Here is a 7,355-nt window from a genome sequence, read left to right on the forward strand (position 1 = left end):
TTAACACAATATTAGTCTCTGTATTACTGTTGGGGCCAACTTAACACAACATTAGTGTCTGTATTACTGTTGAAGCAAACTTAACACAATATTAGAGTCTGTATTACTGTTTGGGCCAACTTATAACAATATTAGTCTGTATTACTGTTTGGGCCAACTTAACACAATATTAGTCTGTATTACTGTTGAGGTTAACTTAACACAATATTAGTGTCTGTATTACTGTTGGGGTCAACTTAACACAATATTAGTGTCTGTATTACAGTTGGGGCCAACTTAACACAATATTAGTCTGTATTACTGTTTGGGCCAACTTAACACAATATAAGACTGTATTTCTCTTTGGGCCAACTAAACACAATATTAGTATGTATTACTTATTAGTATGTATTACTGTTTGGGCCAACTTAACACAATATTAGTCTGTATTACTGTTGAGGTCAACTTAACACAATATTAGTCTGTATTACTGTTTGGGCCAACTTAACACAATATTAGTCTGTATTACTGTTGAGGTTAACTTAAAACAATATTAGTGTCTGTATTACTGTTGAGGTCAACTTAACGCAATATTAGTGTCTGTATTACTGTTGGGATCAACTTAACACAATATTATAGTCTGTATTACTGTTGGGGCCAACTTAACACAATATTAGTGTCTGTATTACTGTTGGGGCCAACTTAACACAATATTAGTTTCAGTTCAATGACAAGAGAGTATAAAACTTCTGAATAAGTAATGTGAATATTTTATATATTGCAGATTGACTAATTATAAAATGTATTTCATATTACATTCTATCTTTAGGTCTGAGTTCCGTATTATAAAATATTTATACTCTAGACAAGTATTATACAAATGCATTAATTAAGATTGTAAATTGAAACTAAAAGCTGGAATTCTAAGTATCTGAATAAATAAAAAAAATTATATTTTGTTTAACTGTGTTGAATAATTGTATGTCATAAGTGAAGGTTTATATATATATATATACATATAAGTATCAGTTTATCTTATAATCTCTAACTAAAAAGGGCTCATTGTTCTTCTTAAGATATAATTTCCAATCTCTCTATATAAATATCATATAGATCACATTAACTAACTGTGTTCACCTTTTTGTAACCCAAAGCCCTGTTTTCTTTTCTAAGTTACTATTCTCTGGCAATCGTAGTGCTCCAACTACATATAGTAACACTGATAACACAAGACACAAATAACTCACTACATGAAAAATACTCAAGTGATTTAGGGTATTTTTATGGCTGTGATTTCAAATATGTAGTCAAAATCTGTTCATCGCATTCAGATTATGAATTATTATAATATAACAATATTTTATCAGCTTGCAATTTGAAATCATATGCAAACAACTCAATACATAGATTTATGGTGTGAACGTGAGTTTACTTGGACAGTTTAATGGGTAAAGGTCATACATTTTTCATAACTTCCAACAATTACTGTATTGTATTTGTGTAAAATTCCAAATACTTTGTTCATTTATGCTCTTTGTTCTCAATATCATTGTTATTAATTGCACCATTTTGTTAAGGTGCTTTTCCTGAAAATCACAGAACTCTCATAAGCTCAGTTAACTGAGGGTGTTTCAGAAGCCCTTCGACTGTGTATAAAAGGGTTGAGTCAGATGCTTCTCTCTCACATAGTTGTAAAATTTCTATTTTGGACTTTTTTATTAGAATCAATTAATTGAGATAATGAAGTTACTTGAACAGTATGAAAGTGTTTTATAAACTTTAGACGTGAGTGTACAAATACAACGTAAGTAGGTCCTTGTATTTTATCTTTCTTGTTTGTCTGTAGGACACTCAGTTGAGAATCATTTTCATTTCTTTCTCTACTCAAGAACAAACTTTCTGTGGTCTGTCATCTTGTGGATAAACTTTATTCAAGCCTTATGACAGTGGAAACAACCATATGATAAGGTCAAAGGTCAGATATCTAAAAGTTATAAGCTAATAAACGTTTATATAAAAAGCAGGATAAATTATGTAAAATGCAACTAAAATAAAAAAGAAGAAAAATATGCCTTGTATAATTTTCTATGGATAATAAAATCATGTTTTGGTATGATACCTCTTCATAACCAATAACTGTAAAATTATTCTTTACATCCATGTATGGTAAGGTCATACCTAACAAACATCTACTTGATCTGCAGAAAGTCTAGAGAAAAATAAAGTATGTAGTCTTTACATGTTATACATGAAGAAGTTATCAATATAATGTAATTATAACCAAGGCCTGTTTTTGAGCTTTCTTTCCATGTGGTAGGCAAGATTCCACCACTGATTAGGATATCGTAGAAAACGTGTCGAGCATTTATGCTTACCTTGAGCAACTGTCTGTATGATACAGTCAATCACTGCTGCCACACAGTTGTTTATTGGTGGCTTACAAACAATGGCATGATAAAGTTCTGCTAGAACAATAAAAGAGAGTCAATTGGTTTGATCCAGCTTCAACTGGAGCACGCAGGTTGGGTGGCATCGAACACGACCAATCTCTTACAGAATTATTGGAAAATGATTACTGCCTTGTGGATTATTGTCAACCTACCATGAAAAGTGGGAGAACAGTTAAAGGAAAACATTGTGAAATCAGTAGCACTAAAGGACAGATTAGGTGCATGACAATAAATATAAGAACCAGAATTGAAAAGAGAAAAGGAGTGATATGAGAGCACAAGCTCTACAAAGCAAACCCTCCCATCTATATCAGCACTTTCCCAGAAGGGACTATATCCATTGAATTCCCCCAGGATTAAACAGATGGCCACTGTATAATAAAAGTATCGTGGTCTGATTCATCACGGGTCTCTCCAGGCGACAGGTAGAGAGAACAGAGAGTGATGGTACGACCAAAGGAAAAACGGAGGGTTACGGTCTCCAAGGGTGTATCGAATTACAAAGACAGGGTGGGCACATGCTGATCAACCAGCTGTGCCATCCCTCCAGGCACACGTCCATCATACAAACTGTCATTTCTGTACAAGGAAAACTGCCGAAAATGTATGTATTTGCTGGTTTCAGAATTATTTTCTGTAAGGAAATACATGCAGAATGGTAGGAAGCAATTAAGCCTTGATGTCATCCAGATCAGAACGTAAATCTCAACAGTTCCATTGTATCAACGTGGCTGTTTTAATTTATGTTTAGGCAAATTGGTTGGAGAGTCCTTCTGTTTTCGACCAATTCATTTTTTTTTATTTAAGGGAAGGTTGACCTTATGTCGATTTGGCAGATCTTTGTTGTTGAAAGAAGATTCCAGCGACTAAGGACGTGAACCAATAATCGTTTTGCATTTTGGGGTGGGAAAAGAAGGCGTACCCCAGGAAATATCTGTAATCGATACCAATGGAAGTAGATTTTGAGGTTTGTTGTGATGAATGTTAGGGACAGAGAGGAGTGTTGATGTTGATTCATAACGTTTTTAACTCTGCAGGTGAAAATACTTTTTGTATGTTTTGAGAACAATTCTTTGGAAGCACAGAAAGATCCGTCTGCACTCCCACTGTAGAAGTGGAACTAAGTGTAGCAGCATACGTCCCAGATGAAGTGGTGGACAACAACTTTCCAGCTTTAAAGTAAGTAATGTTTTGAATCCTCTTGAAATTCTGCATCTCTTTTTCTTCCAACCAGTTAGCAGAAGTAGGATACGTGAGAGCCATTGCAAATGGCAGAATATGGGTCCGTTTCACACTCATGGGCATCGTTTTCCTTGTCACTGCAAGAAGCTCACATCAAAGAACCACGACATGATGCCTTCGAGTGACTGAACCGTTGACACTGGAAATATCTGAGAGGGTTTGGAATGTATGTCCGTACCTTGCAATAAAGATAACCTGCCTTGATGGTGGCAAGTGGCCACGGTGATGTAAATGTTAAAATGAGTACATTGGTTGGATTCATAATTCTGTCTTTGTGAGTGGAGATACTAAACCCCTTGGAGGGAGAAACCAGCGTGAATCTCCGGCTTGGGGATGTTCTCCAAACCCTCTTAACAATAACTCCTCATGACGAATTCAAAGTATCATGAGGCGTAACCTCAATAGGTATATCCCTAATCAACTTTGAATGTAAGAAGAGTTCACTATATTTAGATATGGATGTTTCCACTAATATGTCATTATAGGGACGCTTTTTGACTGACTTTAGAGAGCCAGCAAGTCCCTATAGTCCTATTTAAATAAAAAAAGAAGACATTTGCCCGAAACGTTCATCTGAAATATAATGTAATATAAGAAAATGAAGTACAGGTGTTAAAGATGTTGAAGATTACTTCTCAGAATCTACAAGTCATGGTCGTTTACCTTTGAACTGTTTTCTCACTATTTTATTTAATTATTATTTGGAGGATCTATAGTAAAAAAAATTTTCGGTGCTCACTTACCCAACCCACCATAGAGTTCTACTAGAGGACGCAGTAAAATGCCAAACAAGGACACCGCAGCAACGCCAAGGTTTCGTGAGCACTACTACCAAACATCAACATCAAGTATAACGTCCACAACACATGTTGAGAACTTCCAACACTGGTCCTTGGTTGACTCTAGCCCAAGTGGACCAGCCGATTGACCCAAGGGGCCACCCAAAGGCTGCCCGTCTTCAGAAATTCGAGGCCAAAATGGTGTGTTAGAGTTGGACCCCTCAAACCACGAGGATCCTCTCCTCCCTTCACGGGTCGCCACGCACGGCAAACACTTCTTGACTGTCACCAGATTGTGAATGACGATCAGTCACAACGTTATATGTATTAGGGAAGAGCGAGCGTTGTCAGACATTTTTCATCATATCATTTACGGTTTCTTTAATTCTGAGTGTATTAAACAGGTCCTATTAAATGGAATAAATGATCGTTCTTTGAGATGGTTCACCGTCTATATGATCCACTGTTGTATTACTCAACGTGTAATCTAACTATCTCTATATGATTCACTGTTGTATTACTCAACGTGTAATCTAACTATTCTTCTATATGATCCACTGTTGTATTACTCAACGTGTAATCTAACTATCTCTATGATCCACTGTTGTATTACTCAACGTAATCTAACTATCTCTATATGATCCACTGTTGTATTACTCAACGTGTAATCTAACTATCTCTATATGATCCACTGTTGTATTACTCAACGTGTAATCAAACTATCTCTATATGATCCACTGTTGTATTACTCAACGTGTAATCTAACTATCTCTATATGATTCACTGTTGTATTACTCAACGTGTAATCTAACTATCTCTATATGATCCACTGTTGTATTACTCAACGTGTAATCTAACTATCTCTATATGATCCACTGTTGTATTACTCAACGTGTAATCTAATATCTCTATATGATCCACTGTTGTATAACTCAATGTGTAATCTAACTATCTCTATATGATCCACTGTTGTATAACTCAACGTGTAATCTAACTATTCTATATGATCCACTGTTGTATTACTCAACGTGTAATCTAACTATCTCTATATGATCCACTGTTGTATTACTCAACGTTGTAATCTAACTATTATCTATATGATCCACTGTTGTATTACTCATATGTGTAATCTAACTATCTCTATATGATCCACTGTTGTATTACTCAACGTGTAATCTAACTATCTCTATATGATCCACTGTTGTATTACTCAACGTGTAATCTAACTATCTCTATATGATCCACTGTTGTATTACTCAACGTGTAATCTAACTATCTCTATATGATCCACTGTTGTATTACTCAACGTGTAATCTAACTATCTCTATATGATCCACTGTTGTATTACTCAACGTGTAATCTAACTATCTCTATATGATCCACTGTTGTATTACTCAACGTGTAATCTAACTATCTCTATATGATCCACTGTTGTATTACTCAACGTGTAATCTAACTATTCTATATGATCCACTGTTGTATTACTCAACGTGTAATCTAACTATTCCTCTATATGATCCACTGTTGTATTACTCAGCGTGTAATCTAACTATCTCTATATGATCCACTGTTGTATTACTCAACGTGTAATCTAACTATCTCTATATGATCTTAATGTTATTTCTTACTCAACCTGTGTTTCAACTATGTCTATATAGATCTTTGTTGTATTACTCAATGTCATCTAACTATCTCTGCGTCAGCCAAAATTGTATTCTACAACGTGTAAACTATATCCATTATGATCCACATCTAACTCATACGATTCGACTGTTGTATTTATACGTATTGTAATTATTCTTACAATTATTCCTCATCTGTTTTATTCAACACTTTGTTTTACTTCCTAGTACATCATTTACAACACACGTGTTTCATCCCTATGACTTTTTATAAGCACTCCTCCACCTTCGTTTCTTGGCAGTTTGCCAGTACTGTTTCAACGTATCGAATTCTTTTGTATTTTTCATACTACAAATATTATATTTTAAGTTTTACATATCTTTTCTTTTATAAATCACAAATCAGAGACTCTTCATACCCAGCACATTAAATATTTAAATTATTTTATATTTCTAATAAAATTTCAAGAGCTCCTTCACCCCTTATCCATAAGAACATCCAAACAAACATACTTAAATATACGTTTCTTATATAGTTTTAAGTGCAACCAAGACTGGGGAAAGTTTGACTTTGTCTGAAAACCTTTGTTGTTGTTTTTCTAAATTAAAGAAACTCTCCACTGTTGGATGACAAATAATGATCGTACATTTCTAATTCCTCGTCTCTATAAATTATTAATGCTATACAAGAGTGACAGTCAATCATTCAGTTTGATGCTGATAAAGCGAGCATGTTTGTGGTAACGGAAGGTTTGAGCTCGTTAAGACTTATATAACACATGATATTTCTTACTAGGCAAAAGATCAAGGTATAGAACAAGAAGTACTTGTGATGGAGAGTCACTAAAATTGAAAAGTACTTTTGAAACAGAGTCACGGTTTTAGAACAGGGACATTAAAACCAGTATAAGAACCACAAATATCTCGTTTATCATTTTCAACATAAAAAAATCTTGATAAATACCGTTTATCTATAAAATTGATTATATCTTCAAGATTTTCTGTTTTGTTTTACTCAAAGTATGATTTAATTTAATAAATCCATAAAGTGCAACCTCTATTCTTTTCAGAAGGTTTATATCTAACAACAAAGAACAAAGCAAAACGGATCAACCAAAACACAAGGAAAGTACAGGTTGTAACAACATATAGTAAAAACGTTAACATAAATGATGTTATAGTTTCCAACAACATCACAACCAATCAGAGCGCTGCCAGTAACAGTTGACGTCAAGAATTAAACTACAGTATTCTATAGACCTGCAGTGAGATCTGACTGAGTC

The sequence above is a fragment of the Tachypleus tridentatus genome, chromosome 13, assembly GCF_004210375.1.
Source record: "Tachypleus tridentatus isolate NWPU-2018 chromosome 13, ASM421037v1, whole genome shotgun sequence".
NCBI lineage: Eukaryota > Metazoa > Arthropoda > Merostomata > Xiphosura > Limulidae > Tachypleus > Tachypleus tridentatus.